This window comes from Triturus cristatus, chromosome 5_2 (assembly GCF_964204655.1).
Source record: "Triturus cristatus chromosome 5_2, aTriCri1.1, whole genome shotgun sequence".
Classification (NCBI taxonomy): domain Eukaryota; kingdom Metazoa; phylum Chordata; class Amphibia; order Caudata; family Salamandridae; genus Triturus; species Triturus cristatus.
Genome location: NC_140588.1, coordinates 644,107,584 through 644,125,188, shown reverse-complemented (window position 1 = coordinate 644,125,188; position 17,605 = coordinate 644,107,584).

Genomic DNA, 17,605 nt, shown 5'->3' with positions numbered 1-17,605 from the left:
ACATAATCTTCAAACCTCTGTTTTTTCATCTACATTTCCTAGTTTGTGTTTAACTTTCAGCTTCTGCATTAAAGCCTCCAAAATATCACATTTAGAACTACAAACATCTTAATATTCTTATTCTAAGTCTTATTCTTAATCTCATTTTTTCTCTTCTTGAAAACTGCTCATTAGTCTAATTTTTCTCATCTAGAAAATTGCTTTTCCAAGGGTGTGGGCATTCCAAATCCAATTTTACATGTTTATGCACCTTGTCTTTAGGCTTCCTTTCACAGCTCATATTGATACATTCTTGTATTTACATCATTTTTAGTTCTGCAACCAGTTTCTTTTTCTGTGCAGTGTCTTGAAAGGCTTTCGCAATCTATCACACTCTTTGGTCCATATGTATGTTCATTTCATGGTCTATGCTTCACTTCCTTGGTTTCCTTATAGCCCCTTCTCCTGGGTCCCTATTTAAAAGATTGAGCCTAAATGTTCCCAAATTCTGTACTTCAAATCCACCTTTTGTTGATGTTTTCCCTCTTGCAAATTTCCACCATATTTCCTTAACAAACTAGAAACAATCCTATAAGTTAGTTTTTAGACACATTAATTTACTTTGAGCCTTCAAAATTGCCCTGATGATACCTTGAAACTATCAGGGGTCTGGTGCAGTGCAAATTGTAGGAATGCTGTTGGTGTATTCCATTCCTCCTTCTTCCAATTTCATGTGACCCCTTAGGTATATGACCCCCTCAACCACACACAGCTAGCAGTTTTTAATGGATAATTTGTAGAAGAGTTGTGATAGATCTAACTTGCATGTATCTTGCTTTTGTTGGTAGTAACATAGTAGGCACAACAATATGTATTAGAATGTTGTATGGTGTAATTGTCATTGGCTGACATTAATTCAACCATTCCACCCATTGAATTTTTCTTTTATAATTGACATTCCATATAAATGTTCAATTCTGGGTCCTGTGTTAATGTGCTATTGCACTCAAGATATACCTCACTGACAAGGCCAAGCTGATCGAGGAATCTAGCTTGCCAGTTGTGGCAGTTTTTTAACTATCAGAGAAGGACCAAGCCTGATTTACACTTTAATCGTCTTAGCTAGTGGCATAATTAGCAAAGAAATGATGGTAAAAAATGCAGCCCAAGTAATTACCAGTGGCTGATAAAACCTCAAGCAGTAGAAATAAGATTATAGCGTGATGGATTATTTTGATGTTTCAGATCAACATCAGCACTGACATCATATTGTGTGTGGTTGTTGGAGCCAAGTATTCTGATTGTATTTTATTGTTTTATTTTTATATCATATTTAAATATCAAGGTATTGAATGGAGCGATATTGTTATATGTATTATATGAACGTTTCTGTTCCTTTGATGGCTTGAAGCTGAATAAAGTATCCTGAACAACTAAAGCAATCCACCCACCAATGCTACTTCTTTCTAATAGTGACTCCATAGGTATGATTGATAAGTGCAGACCTGAGTGTAATGCTCACATTTCTATTCGAGCTGCAAATACCCAATGAAACCCAACATGCCTAAAAAGCAGTCACATATTGCTTGCACTGCTTTGTTATTGTAAAGAGGAGACCTGGCCATGTAATCTAAGATGGTTTGTTCCTGTTGGAGCAGAAACAAATCTGATTTGAATCTGGCTGATATATTCCCACAATGCCAGTAACGCATGCCACCTCTTGCCCCTTATCACACCTTTCGGTTGTATTAACATTGATGACTTAATGAACCTCTCCCTCCTGCTCATTTCAAAATTCACACTTAACCCATTGTGACAACAGGTACAAATTAGATACTCTGAATCTGTCTTCACATTTCAGACATACACATAAGTGTCTATTGCCTCTAAATCAGTACCTTAAAGCTTTCAAAAGTTAAATGTGACTAGAATATATTGTGTCGGGAATATTAAGAACGATTCTTCGTGGCCTTTCATGCATTGGCAGCAGCATAATTGGCACAAAAACTACTATCAAGATGCAGTTGGCAACATTTCATGAGACAATGTTATGTAATGCTGCTCGATGGCAGTGGCGGCAAGCACAAATAAAGGGTGGTGTGGCGGGTGTAGGGAATGTGAGAGGGTTGTGCATGGGGGTCAAGTGGGGAGGTGTTAGAAATAATAGTTTTAAAAAACTTACCTTTAGCCGCCTCCAGCGTCGCACCGCCTCTCCTGTTCCTGGGTCCCAGCAGCCCCTGCGGCAGACTCCCATCCGATTCCCCTGCTGCAGGGGATTGGCCTGAGCGGGTTAGAAAGACGCTCTGCTCAGGCCAGGGATTCTATGGGGGCTTATGCAGCCCGGCAGGAGAAACCTAAGTGTGCATGTGTGTTATGGTCGGTCTGAGACGGCCGGCCAATGACACAGGAGCACTTAGGTAGTGCACATAGCATTCCTCCTCCCCCTCTAAAGGCCCAGCAAATGCAAAATAAAATGATGCAAGAACATAATTTTATTGTACATTCGCTGGTTCTGAGCCAGGCATAGGGTCGACACTCTTCCGCCATTGTGATGGAGCCGCTGCTGCTCGATGGACAGAAGCATGAACTTGCATATTCATATCCAGTCTCAGCTCACTCAGAGAAGTGCGCTTGGAGGGTGGAGCAGAGAAAAAGCAAAGGTCTGTGCCAAATAAAATACCATCGTTTATTTCCTTAAATCTCAAATATTTTTCCAAGAGCAGTTATTGTCTACTACTAACATACTCATGAATTTCAGACAGGATATTAGACCTAGTCAGAGAAAAAAACTGCTTTGTCTATCAGGCGAAGTATTTGCTATGACCTTCCTATTTTGTGCACCTTTCCTTTCTGCACTTCTCTCAAATATTACTGAAATGTCACTCATCTATCCATTGGTGCCTCCCACCCACGTCCCCTCAAACATTTACTCTGATGTACCTCATGCATTTCCATTGTAAGTACCTGTTAGAAATGGTGGGCTCCAGTTGGCAGAGGTAGGTATCTCTGTCCAAATAGGGACCATTGACTCAAGTTAGGGTAAGGGGATACACACTTCAGATAACCCCTGCTCACCCCCTGGGTAGCTTGACACGAGCAGACATACTTATCCCAAAGGCAATGTGTAAAGTATTTGTACTCAAAACACACAGTAATACATTGATAATACCACAAATGGACACCACACCAGTTTAGAAAAATAAAGTATCTTTATCTAAACTCAACAAGACCAAAACGACAAAAAAATCTAACATACATGTACTAAGAATATGACTTTAAAAAGGTTTCAAACAACTTGACCCACAGAAATCTTTGGATGCGAGATTTCTCACAAAGTACCTGTAGATGCGTCAAAATTCACATGGCCAAACAGACGTAGAGATGGAAAGTGTCGAGAACCAGATAGATGCATCAGTTCCAGAGACCATGGGGAGGCAATGCAACAGTTCTGCTGCATGTAGGAGAAGTGATGCATCGAATCCGGTCTGTGGGGGGAAGTGATGCATCGACTCCAAGACGGTTCTGGTCCATGGGTGATGCGTCAGGAAAGCTTGCCGCACAGGTACGATGCGTGGAAATCCGGAATACGTCATTTTCTTCAGCTGTGATCCCTCGGTGCGTCAGTCCTTATAGTAGTCAGTTTGGCAGCGGCACGGCGATGCATGGAGAATCTTCTTGCACAGCGGTGCTGCGTTGGAAAAACAGCCACAAGAAGAGCGATGCGTCGATTTCTTCAGTTCTTTAGGTTTCTTCCAGCTCCCAAAAGCAGGCACAACCTCCAGAGGCCCAGAACTGGAACAGGTACCTCCTGGCAGGTCAGAACTCTCAGCAGCAGAGTTCAGGGGAGTGGGGGGGTGAAGTCTTTGTGTCCCTGAGACTTCAGAACAGGAGGCCAGCACATACAGGCCCTTGGAGATCTTCTTCGAGGAGGTTCAAAGGAAAGTTCCAGTCTTTGTTCTCTCATTGGTAGAAACAGCAACTGCAGGCCAACCCCAAAAAGCACACAGCAAAGGGACAGTACTCCTCCTCACAGCTCTTCTCCTTGGCAAAGGTTCCTCTTGAGTCCAGTAATCTTAAGTTCTGGGATTTTAGGTCTAATACTTATGCCCTAAAATGTATTTGTTCTCTTTGTACAAGGGTCTCTGAGTCCAGTTCAAGCCAGTTCTGTCCTCACTGGTGCAGTATTTTTATTTTATTTACTTTGAAAGTTTTGCTTAGCGCGAATAAGACCCTTACGGGTATCAGAGCGCTTTACAGGGTAGTAAGTAAAACAGAACAAACATGGAAAAAATGTAGGTGAGTCTCATACAAACAAGTACATAATACCAACTGGCAAATATATTTAGAGGTAGATATAAATATTTCAGTTATATATTTTGCCATGAGAATAGTTTTCACTTCCCTTTTTTAAGAATGCAGTAGATGGATTGTTTCTTGTTTCTGGGGGCAAAGCATTCAAAATCCTGGGAGCCATTCCTGAGAAGGGCCGGTTATATGTTTTATTCTTGGCAAATCGCTGAGGTTTCAGTAGAAGATTCTTGGAGCTCCTGGTGGATCTATTCCCACAAGAGAGCACCAGTTTCTGAGCTAGATAACTCTGAGTTTTGTGATGTAGTGCCTTGTGTGTCATATAGGCGATTTTCAGATGTATTCTAGCCTCAAAAGGTAACCAGTTGAGGGCTCGAGGTCAGGGGAGGTGTGACTGTTTCTTTTGGAGCCTGTTATGGGTGTAGCAGCTGCATTGATTGAGGCTCTTAAGGGGGCCGTCGTTGATCTAGGAAGGCCGCAGAGAGTGACACTCCCATATTCAACTCTAGGGATAACTAAAGCTTGAACTGCCTGTTTGAAGTCATTAGCTGGCAGGAAGGGTTTCAGTCTTCTCAGTGAGTTCTTCTGAAGATGTACTCCTTTTGTAGAGGCGCTGATTTGTTTCTGCATGTTTAGATTTTTGTCCAGGGTCACTTGCTGAGTCAATAATGAGAGGTTGCCCCTTCAGTGCTGTTAGGTGGTTCATCCAATCGAGGATGGTGGTTGATTGTTGAGGGGAGCGATTAGGAGGAATTCAGTTTTGAGGGTATTTAATTTCAACTGTTTTTCTGCCAGCCAGGTCTGTGTCTTTAGAAGTGTTGGATTGAGAGATTTGATGTCCTCAAGCGAGTGGATCTATATCTAGAGTTGTGTGTCATCTGCGTTCATGTGATAATGGATATTCAAGGAGTTGAGAAGTTCTGTGAGTGGTTCCATGAACAGGTTGAACAATGTAGGTGAAAGGGATGTTCCCTGTGGTACTTCTAAGGTTACTGGGACGGGCTTTGATAGTGGTCGGTTAACCTTGAATCTTTGCGACCTATCTTGGAGGAAGGAGGTGAACCAATTTAGAATGGATCCAGATAAGCCCATTCTGTATTTCAGGAGATCGATTATATTGTCATGTTTGATGGTGTCAAATGCCGAGGATAGGTCAAGCAACATTGGTAGACAGGCTTCGTTTTGGTCCAGGATTTTTAGTGCGTCATCTTTTATGTTGGTCATGGCTGATTTTGTGCTGTGACCTGCACGGAAGCCGGATTGGAATTGGTTGAGCAGGTTGAATTGATCTATGTGTGTACTAAGCTGCGTGAGAACGCATTTTTCTAAGAGTTTGGCCAAAGTGGGGATGTTGGATATTGGGCGATAGTTATTTAAATCCGAAGGGTCCCCAGATGGCTTCTTTAGGATAGGGGCTACCTGTCCTGCTTTAAGGATTTCTGGGATGGTGCCCTGAAGGAGAGAGGTGTTTATGATTGTAGTCCATAGAGGCAATACCAGTGGAGTGAAGTATTTTATTTAGTTTGCAGGTAGAGGGTCTTTGAAGTGACTGGAAGGATTTAGGGATGTGAGTGTTTTTAATATAGTTTCTTCACTGTAGGTGCTGAAGGAGGACCATGATGTATTGTTTTTGAGGTTGAACTTTGTAGGACGCACAAGTGGAGCTCCTAGCAAGGGCAATTAATTGACCAAGTGCGAGCCAGTATGGGACATTAGTTCGTTGAGCAGGACCGACTTTATGTTTTCTGTCTTCATAGTGAAGAAGGAGGCAAACTCCTCGCAATTGGGTAATGTGTCTGGATTAGTTTAGGGGCGGTGGGGTGCACCCTTCGATTGTGATTTGATGAGTTCGAAAAGCTTTTTGGGATGGTTCTTGGCTTGGTCTAATTGTTTACTGAAGAGGTCTGCTTTTCATCGTTTGATCTTTCTGTAGTAGGAGTTTCTCGTGCTCCTAAGTAGCTTGAGGTGCTCGGAGGATGGTGCTGATCTCCTACATAGTTCCATAATTTTAAGGATCACCTGTCTTCATTTAGCCTATCATCATACCAGGGTTTTGAGTCTTTTGTGATGACTCTTTTCAGTTGTTGGGGAGCTAGTTTTTCTAGTAACGTGTTCATGGAGTGGAAATAGTGGATGGTTAGATCTTGTACATCGGGTAAGCCATCAGGGGGAAGCAGGATGTTAGGACTAGAGGATGTGAGGAGTTCAGAACTGGCATTTTTTAGATTCCTCTTCCAAATTTTCATTCTCTTCGGTTGGGCAGAAAGTCATTTAACTGATTCATTGATGTGGAATCTGATGATGTGGTAGTCAGACCAGTCCCAGGGGAGGTTCGAATCAAATTGAGTGAAGTCAGCTTGGAGAAAACTAGGTCGAGTGTTGATCCTTTATCATGTGTAGGGATATCACAGATTTGGGTAAGGTTAAGATCTGAGAGGAAGGCTTTTAGGCTAATCAAGGTCATCTCAGTGGAGACTGAAGTCAACAAGGAATATTTGAGTATTTTGTAGTCCGTCATTTGTAGCTAGAATATCTATGAGGTGTTCCATGAAGATGATGTTATCCCCTGGTGGATGGTAGAATGTGTGCAGTGCACATATGGATTTATTATTACTAGTGATGTCTAAGCAAAGGTATTCACAGGAAGATAATATTGGTGAGTGGGGGCGGGTCACAGAAAGATTGCTCCGATCTAAGGAGGCAATACCACCTCCTTGCCTATCAGTTCTATCAAGTCTTGAGATGTCATAGTGTGGGGGTAATAGTATGTCAAGGATGGGCGTGGATGTTTCATTTAGCCATGTTTCGGTCAAAATTAGAAGGTCAGGTTCATTGGTGAGTATGAGGTCTGCTATATCGGCTGCATGTCGCAAGGCAGACCTATAGTTTAGAAGTATACATTTTAGCTGAGTTTTGATGGGAGAAGTGGTGGGTTTGTGTAAGAAATCCCGGTGTAGAAAGTTGGAACGGACCTGGCGCCTCTCACACAATCAAACTGATAAAGATTTATTAAAAAATGCTTTGCCAATTTATCACAAAAATTTGAAGCTTGCTCGAAAAACGCATATTGCGACTGAGATTGACAATGCTGAAAATTCTTCCCGCACGCTTTACCAAATATTAAATACATTTACCAATCCAAAAGCTTGCAATGCTGATGCTGCTCCCTCACAACTCCTCTGTGACAACATAGCAAATTATTTGTCTCAGAAAATTGAAAAAATATATCAAAAAATTACCTCGACTATTGGGCCCTGCCCCAGTCAACCCCTAAACTCTATCCCCGTTAAGGAGACACTACACACCCTAGATACCTTCCCTTTATGCACTATATCGGAAGTTGCCGCTCTTTTAAAAAGTACCAAATCTGGCTCGCCTCTAGACCCTATGCCTGCCAAAATTGCAGCCACTCTGTCAACTTCGCTCGCCAGTCCTATTTGTGCTATCCTTAATAAATCATTGGAGGATGGTGTCCTTGCGGATGAATGGAAGGCAGCCCAGGTCATTCCCATTAAGAAAAACATGAAGCTGTCACCAGAGGACTTTACCAACTATAGACCTATTTCTCTACTCCCCCTCTTCAGTAAACTCCTCGAAAAACATATTAACAAATATCTTTCCATGTTTATTGAATCTTCCCACTGTCTAGACGAATCACAATCCGGTTTCCGCCCGAAACATAGTACGGAGACTACATTAGTGGAGGTCATAGACAACATCAGAATGGCAGCAGATAAGGGTCAGGCAGTGATGTTGGTCCTGCTTGACCTGTCTGCTGTCTTCGACACCATATCTCATCAGGTTCTTATCACCCACCTTGAGGAGATAGGTGTAAGAGGTAAAGCACTAAGTTGGTTGACTGTCTTTCTGACCAACAGGACGCAAACTATCAATCTCGGTCCCTATCGCTCGTTAACCACCGGTATCAGCAAGGGGGTTCCTCAGGGCTCCTGTTTGAGCCCTACATTGTTTAATATCTATGTAGCCCCCTTGGCAGGACACCTTAGACGGCTTGGGTTCGACCCCATATCCTATGCCGATGACACACAACTTTTGACACAACTTTTGATGTCATTTGACAAAGCAAATCCACTCACCCAGGACTTCTTTTCTGAGGGCATGAAAGGTGTTGCGCATTGGATGAGGGAACATTTTTTACAACTAAACTCTGATAAATCAGAAATCATGCTGTTTGGAGAGGCAAAACTAAGATGGTCCCCTAGTTGGTGGCCAGAGGAATTGGACTCTGCCCCGTCCCCTAAAGATGTTGTAAAGGATTTGGGTGTGCGCCTGGACAACGATCTTACTCTTGAAGAACATGTCAACAGCACCGCCAACACCTGCTTCCACACTCTCCGCATGTTGCGTAGGGTCTGTCCCTTTCTTCCTATTACCACCTGTAAATCCCTGCTCCAATCATTGATTATCAGTAGATTAGACTACTGCAATGCTTTGCTAATTGCAGCTAAAGAAAAATCTTTATACAAATTGCAGGTGGTCCAGAATACCGCAGCCCGATTAGTAAACAACGCACTTCCCAGGACCCCGTCAGCCCCTTTGCTTCGCGACCTTCATTGGCTCCCCATAAAAAAGAGAGTCAGATTTAAAATCTGTTGCATGGTTTTTAAATCCCTGCACAACTTGGGTCCTGGCTATTTTGCTAGGAAACTTGTTAGATACACTCCTACAAGACTACTGAGATCTAGCCAACTTGCATACCTGCAAACCCCTCGCATCAAATTGGCCCGGATGGGAGGGAAGGCGTTCTCCTATCTGGCACCCCATTATTGGAATCTCCTCCCATTACATCTACGTCAATGTACCAACCTAGGGGTCTTCAGGAAATTACTGAAAACTGAACTTTTCTAATCGTACTCTCCTCAGTGGTCAATCAGCAGTCCAAAGCGCAGAGATACCCCGTATGGGGTGATTCAGGCGCTATATAAAACCCATAAATAAATAAATAAATAAGATGGGGACTCATAAGAGGTTGTTTCCACTATACCTCTAGAGATGTGTCTTGCAACTCTATGGGTATTGGAGACAATGGGTTGGATTAGGGAAAGTTTGTGCAAGTTATTTAAATGCGCAGTAATAAGCGGGAGACACGGTACATCATAGGAATTGAGTAGGGAGGTATGACCACAGGGGTCGGAGACAGCATTGTGCAAAGGAGACAGGCCCTATTCAGGTGCAAGGAAATCTCCTCCCACTACTCTAAATGTAGCTGATCCCTATTCAGCTTAGCGCTGAGTTATCCAGGAAGGGCCATACACACCTCATCCCCCCAGGTGGCTGTCTACAGTGTATACACATCCCAAGCCCCTGTCACTTCAAAACCAGACAGTCAATACACAGACAAGCAGAGGCATACAGAATGGTTAAACAAGAAAACAAACAATTTAAAAAAACATCTTTACTAAAAGATGTGTTAAAATAAATTCTGAGTTCTGAGAGCCTAAACTTTATTTCTCTATCTTGTCCCAATGGAAAGTTAAGCTTGTAAGATGTTACAAAGTATTTCCCATTCTATATTATGGGGCAGATAGCCTTTTAATAGTGAAAAACGATATTGGCAGTATTTCACTATCAGGACATGTCACAAACACCAGTACACCAGTACATGTCCTACCTTCCACATACACTGCACCCTGCCCAAGGGGGTACCTTGGACATACCATAGGGGTGCCTTACATGTAAGAAAGAAGTAGGTTAGGGCCTGGCAAGTGGGTGCACTTGCCAGGTCAACAAGGCAGTTAAACTGCGCACAGACACTGCAGTGGCAGGTCTGAAATACCTTTTCAGGGCTGCTCATGTGAGTGGCACAAGCAGTGCTACAGGCCCACTAGAATCTGATTTACGGGCCCTGGCACACTTCAGTGCACTTTACTAGGAACTTACCAGTAAATCAAATATGTCAATCAGGGCGAACCAATTGTAACAACAATTTACACAGGCAGCACTTGCACTTTGACACTGATCAGCAGTGCCTAAGTGCCCAAAGCATCTAAGCCAGCAAAAACGAAACCCGCTACAGTATCAATAATACAGGCGGTAGAGGCAAAAGGTCAGGGGAAACCAAGCCAAAGGTGCCAAAGATCACCACTTTTTCCAAGGGTTGCCCTCTGTTAGTTATTCTTGGTCTCTTATTCTGTTGGTTATTTTGTGTCTCCTGAGGTCTTTTGATAATAAAAGAAGATTCCGGTTGTCACTCAGCGTGGCAGCCATCTTGGTCACAGTGATTTTTAAACCGCACCAAAGCCAACTGCCAATTGGAACCCACTTCCCTGGTCCTTGAACAGGTTTACCTGGTTCATCATCTCGCATCTTCGCGAGACGCCCCAGGTTCTCCCTGGTAGCTCTTCTGAAAATCTGCCGGAACCACACCCTTGGAACAGACCTCATACAAGAAAAACACTGAAAACAAAAACCCTCCACAAGAAGGGAAAAATTGTCACCTGCCTATGTATAAATTCGAGCGCAAAGCGTCTCTGGCTAGCTATAGGCCAATCCCTAGTGGGGGAGCACCATCAACAATATATCAAACATAAAGAGAATATTCGGGGAACAGACTAAAGAAAGGATAATGCAAAAACTAATATATTTAATTTGTTCAAAATTTTACAATTTCAGGTCATTGATTGCATTTTTTTTATATATCAATAAGATTCAAAACAACACAAATTATACCATAATATAAATATATTGTATTCATAGAATACATACAGGAGCAATTGGAAGTATGATTCCGCCAACAAAATGAATAACGGCAGAAACAATTAAAACATCTTCATACCAGTTGCATACTAACAAAATCTAAACAGTCAATCATACCTAAATCACATTCACACTGCTGTCTTACTAACACAATCACAAATAAAAAGCATTGCATAAATATGAAAACAGGGACCTGAAGTACAAAACACAGTGGTATCTTATAGCGGAATGGTAGATTAATTAAAAAAAGACGTCTCAAGTGACACAGTAGGAATCAAGAAGGTAATAGGCATACAATACTCCAATCAATGTTGCTCAAAAGAACAAATAAATAGCAATAGTTAATTGGTTGAAAAACATAAATTTTACAATGAAACCGTAGGTGCTTTGTGGTTCCTTTATATATACCACTATGTGGTTCCTAAGCCTGGGTGTTGAACTACGCTCCGCTCGCGGAGCTTGCGAAGTTTAGGTAACTTCGTGATTCGTGTAGAGCGTGAAGTTGCAGATTGCTACGCAATCTACCGCGTAGCGTAGTAGTTTTGCTTCCTTGCGTGCTCAATATTCATTCTCGCGCGCGCGGTAACGTCTTACCGTGATTCTGCGTTCGCCAACTCGCTTTTCTGTCTGTTCGCGTGCGCCACGAGATTTGTAATATGGCCGCCCGAGCCCGCAAGAGTGTGCGAACGCGAACACATCATTCGGGCGCGCGAGCTGACTTCCGGTGGCTGTTTTGGTAAGATCGCGATCCAGAACATGCAAAAACTACAATCTGGCGAAGAATATCTCTCGAGCTTCATAAAACCTTCTCTAAAATGATCATTTTGCTCAGAAAAACTCCTCAGATTGTGATTTTGCTGTAGTCTTTTGTGTAAGGAGTCCTTTAATTTTTTTAACTCTTTTTTTCAAGAGGAAGGAAGTGCCCCTGAGTCTCCAACTTCCTGTTCCTGTCCAGCAGGCTCCTCCCAGTGCTTTGTCCATGTGCTGTTCACTTTCATTTGGATTTGGAGCTGGAAGGATCACTTTTTGTGTCTGTCTGCTGCATCATACCATTGGATTGGATTTATTTGAGGACTTTCTGATTTGAGATTTAATTTACTACAAGTAAGTTGGAGAATTGGTGTGTTTGTTTCAATAGGGGCCTAGTTGTTTTTCTTTGCAATGTCAGCCAGTAGGGTACCCATGGGTCCATGTTTCTGTGGTGTCTGTTGAATTTAAACATCATGTAGGGCAAAGGATTGGCATAGGATTGAAAGGCTAAATGTGGCTGTGGTGTATTTCACTGTTTGTGTGTGTGTGAAATACCTTTGCTGGATGTGTGTGCGCTTGATGTGTAACTTCTTTCCAATCCTTTCGTAGCCCTGTTGATTTTAATTTTTGTATTAAAGCTGTGTTGTTTAGCAGGCCTCCTTTGTCCAGTCATATATAGGCCTGCTTCAGTTCATTATTTTCCATGTTCTGTTGTGACTGTGAGTGGCCATGTGGCTTGTGGCAATTTTGTGTTGGTAGTTTAGTGGTGTGTGCTTCTTTTTCCATTAAGGCCTGCATTTCTTTTCTTTGTTCCCCTTGGCTTATGCTTGTTGTTGTTGTGTCCTGGCCATGTGTGTGGCGGCCATTTTGTGAAGGCAGGCATTGTGCTTTTGCCATAGACTTACATTTTCTGTCTTCCATTGTTGTGGGTGGGTAGCGGCCATTTTGTGGAGCCATCCAAGCAGTGTTCTTGCTTTTGCAATTCTGTTCCAAGCTTGTGGCCTAGTCTGCCAGTAGTAGTCCCAGAGGAAGTCATCCTCAAATCATGGGTGCATAAAAACAGTTTGTGTTGTCTGTTGAAGTTTTACACCATGGATGGCTTTGGATTGAATTGCAAAAGGTGTTTTTTGGGGTGGAATTGCAGTTTTTGGGTGTGTGTTAAATAAATAGGGCTTTTCAGCCAGTAGGTAACCCTAGGGATTCAGCTCGCGTCCTGTTGGTAACTCTGCACAGCGCGACAACGCAGACTTACAGTTGATGTCATTTTCGCACTCTCAATATGCATGTTCGTGCACGCGATAAGGACTTTTTGTACAGTTCGCGATGCCGAACACACAGAATTTGCAATCTGGCAAACAATATCTCACGAGCAACATAAAACCTTCTTGAAAACGCTGATTTTGTGCATTTTGCTAAAAACCCTCCTCAGGTTGTCATTCTGCTGTAGTTTTGGAGCACGGAGTCACTTTTATTTTTTTTTAAAATATTTTTAGGAGAGGAAGTAAGTTCCACAGAGACTACAACTTCCTGTTCCTGTCCTTTGTAATCACTTTTTTGTTATTATTGTGGTGGGTGGCCTGAGCATGTGGGTGGTGGCCATTTTGTGGAGGGAGGCATTGTGCTTTTGCAATAGGCCTGCATTGTCTTTCTTGTATTCCTGACCTTTTCTTGTTTTTGTGAGTGGCCTGGCCATGTGGTGGCGGCCATTTTGTGGAACCAGCCACTGTGCCTTTTACATAGGCCTCCAAGCTTGTGGCCTAGTCGGACAGTAGGCCCAGGGGTACTACTCATCAAACATCACGGGTGCATGGAAGTTAAACAACTGTTTGTGTGTTGTGCGTTAAATTTCAACATCATGTATGGCTTTGGATTGAATTGTAAAATGTGGTCTTTACTTTTTTTCTGGGGTATATTTCACTTTTTGGGTGTTGTAAATGCCTTTAGTGTTTATGTGTATATGTTCGTTTTTGTTGCTCCCTGATGCTGCATCCATCCCATAAGATGCACACATTTTTATTTAGGGCAAACAGACTACACTACATCTATGTTTTTGTTCTTTGCTATTCTTATTCTTCCTGAGTGTACATAGTACAGTACAAGTACACCAGGAGCCCTGGCCTTGTCATTCTCATAAATGGCTATACTGTTGTTGTTCACTGGCTTAATAAAATGTAATAATTGTGACCACCCACCATACACTAAGAAGTTATATATTATATTATTAATCTTTTGACTGATGTTCTTCTGGCTTTTTTGCTTATAGGTGTACAAAAGACAGAGGAGGTGTGTCATCACCATCGACCGTTGTGGTGCCAGACCGACGTCCTGCTGGTGTACACGACGTAATGTGACGTGTGAGTGACCCTACCAGCCATCTCTGCAACTTGTGCAACTGAGTGCTGTTTTGACATCTGAAGAGGATGCCCCCAAAGAAAGCAGGTAGCAGGTCCTTCGGTACCAAGAAAGTTGTCATGGAGAAGAAGGAACAGAAGAAGAAGGAAGTGTCACTTAAGTCTGGTGTGCCTCCCAAAACCTTTTTTGGGACACCAAAAATGATGCCTGCAGCAGCGGTGTCCGGGGGCCAAGCTGGAGGCAGCACCTCCGCATCAGTGGGCCCAACCCACCAACCCAGGCCCAAGCAGATGAGTGTGGAAGAAGTAGCCAGCCTAATGGTGGAAAGCAGTGATGCTGAGCCTGAACTAAACTTATCACTATCTCAAAGTAGTACACAATTAACGCAGGAGGGAACACAGCAGATAAGTGGTCAACAAACCAGCCGCATCCACCGCCCTCAATAGTAGCTATAGTTCCTCCCGAAGTAGGGGCAGTTCAGGAAATTGAGCCTCATGCAGAGGAAGAAGAGGAAGCCACTCATTCAGAAGTTCCATTGTCTTCCAAATCCCCAGCAAGGAAAAGGAGCGTTAGTACATCAAGTTCTTCGCCAAGCCCCCCTTCTGATGATCTAGATGCCACTTGGAAGCCACAAACTGAGTCTGAGTGGGAGACACGTCACAAGAGCAGGCATGGGAAAAGGAAGGTTCCAGAAAGCCTTACACTTATGGAGGTTGATGTAGAAGGGCAGGATGATGATGATGATGTTGATGATGATGATGAGCCAGTCATCACGAACATCACTCCCGGGCCTGAGGAGATGGAGAGCAACATTTTTACTCTATCCGAAATGACTGCGAGGGATGTAGCACGCATACCTCCAACACAGGTAACACAAACATGACCTCCAGCTTACATATTTACATTAACAAAGGGCCGGCAGCGTCCTACATCCAGCACAAGCACCACCTCAGCAGAAGTAGGTAGTGGTACTGCACAGAGTCAAATTCAACACACACCCTCCAGTTCATCCGACATTGGAAGTGGCACCTCCAGCAGGAGACAAAAGTTAATCTCCCCAGTGTGGGACTTCTTAACGGTTAGCGGAAAGGAGGAGAACATTGCAATATGCTCCGTTTGCCATACCTCTGTTAGTCGTGGTAAGCTTGGTACAAACTATGGTACCGGAGGCCAAATGGCCCATCTGAAAAAACACCATGCAATCCAGTGGGAGGAGCACCTTTGTCGCATAAAAACTGGAACCATTGCTGTTGGGGATAAACGAGTAGAAAGTCTGCTCACGGTGGAACAGGAAGAAGAAGAAGAGGGAGACATTCTCTGTGGTAGTGGTACACAAAGTAGCCCTGTCCCCAGCACTGCAGTGGTAACGCCCACATCCTCAGCAACATCTCAGTGGCACAAGAGTAAGAGTCAACCTGAGACACCAAGGAGTACTGCTTTTAAACAAAAGTGCGACGTTGAGCACAGGAAGGAATACCACGTAGCCTACCATTCTTAGCATGTTTAGTAGGCCGGAGGGGCAGTACGAACGCAACCACCCAATAGCACATTTGTACAATGCAAAGCTGGCTAAAATGTTAGCACTGGACCTTCTTTATGAACAAAATATATAGGAAACAATTGATAAAAAAGCAAGGTGATGTACAAACAAACAAACAATCCTTATATATACCCCCCCAATGATTAAGTATGACTAATGATAGACCTATTTTTCATGGAATCTCTTTATTTCCTGTTATTTTATATTTGTTACAATAGAAGGTCATTTCATTTTTCTTATTTCTTTAAAGCCTTTCTTTATAAACATTTGCTATCGTCAATATTATATCATTTCATATCCATTTAGACGATTGCGTTTACACTCCACATTTAAATACAAAAAAGAAAAGACAAAAACAGAAAGAAAGAGACAGAGGGTAATCATCAATTATGGCTATTGTGAGATCTACGCGCGTTTCGGCGTTCAGCCTTCCTCAGGTGGCCATCATTTCTTAACTCCTTGGTTTTCTTTATATATATAGATTCCAGATTTCAAACGTGGATGAGTTCAAAGTCCTCCCTCCTTACTTAAGGATATCTTGTTATTTCATTTTGTGGGTGGTCGTCTCTGTACTGGGCTGGATTTAGACTCGGCTTATTGGAAAACACAGACGATTCCGATGCTTTCGTAGGCGCCTGCGTCTTTGTAATTAGCCATGTATACGCCTGACTTTCAAGGGATTGTAAACCATGTTAGTCACAATAATTTAGCGAGTGTTCGCGTAATTCGAATGTTCGTCGGTTAGCCGTTCCCGCCAAACTTAAGGCGTGTTGATAGGCGCTCACTTTTCAAGAGATGCTACCACACCATTGAAGAGCGCTAGCGTAATTCAAATATCCAGCGATTGGCTTATCCCACCAGATTCGAAGCGTGTAAACAAAACGCTCGCTTTCTAAAAATGTAGCCACGCCATCAGGTCATCTTTATATTCATTTCATCTCGGTTTGGAAAATACCGTCGAAGCACTGGACCTTCTCCCTTTTTAGGTCTCGGCTAGCGAAGGCTGCGCTTGCGCAGTCTCGCTCGTGAGATATAATGACTTGGAGAAGAGGGGCTTGAACCCGCCCCTCTTCTCCCCTCTTCTCCATTGGCTGGCCTCTTGAATGCTGGCCAGCCATTGGAGAAGAGGTCCGTCACTCCAAACAGGCCCCGTCCTTTTCAGATTCATGGGGCGTGTTTTTTGCACTTTTTCTAATTATCTCCTCCAGCCAATGGCAAGAGGAGAACAAGCCCCCGAATCCGAAAGCGCCGCTGCCTTTCTCCTCACAATAGACAAACCACTATTTGCGTTCAAAAAGAACAAAAATCTGAACGATCATTTAATACGCGCCAGTCTACCCTCTCCTACAAATATTTCCACCATTGAGGGAGCATGGGGCCTCCCACCCATTATAGGGCATTTCAAATGTAGAAACTGTAATGTCTGTGTTTTTTCTATGGAAGGCAAAAGTTTCATGTTCAATAACATCACTGCACTCAGCAATTCCTTTTCCAACTGTAACACAGTGAATGTAATTTACTTAATTATGTGCCCTTGCCAAAAGATCTATATTGGCCAAACCACACAAAAAGTAAAAACAAGAATTTGCCAGCATAGAAGCCGAATCAGGTGCAAAACTCCAAACGCGCCCCTCGTCGATCACTTCGGGGAAGCTAATCACCACGAAGATGACATCCGATGGACTGTTTTGAAAGTACTGAAATTACCACAACGTGGTGGTAACATGGCCCAGATGCTAAACAGAGAAGAATTGAAAGCAATTATCACTTTTGACTCAATTCGTAAAGGCCTGAACAGGACAGAAGATTGGACAACGCTGATTTAACCTTGCACTCCAAATACAGAGACTTTTCTCCCTCGAACATTCTTGCTGGCTCCATTAATGTTGCAATTTACTTGTTCTAATTTTTCGCTTGCACGGTTAATATGCAAACTGATTGCTCTTTAGATTGCTTTTT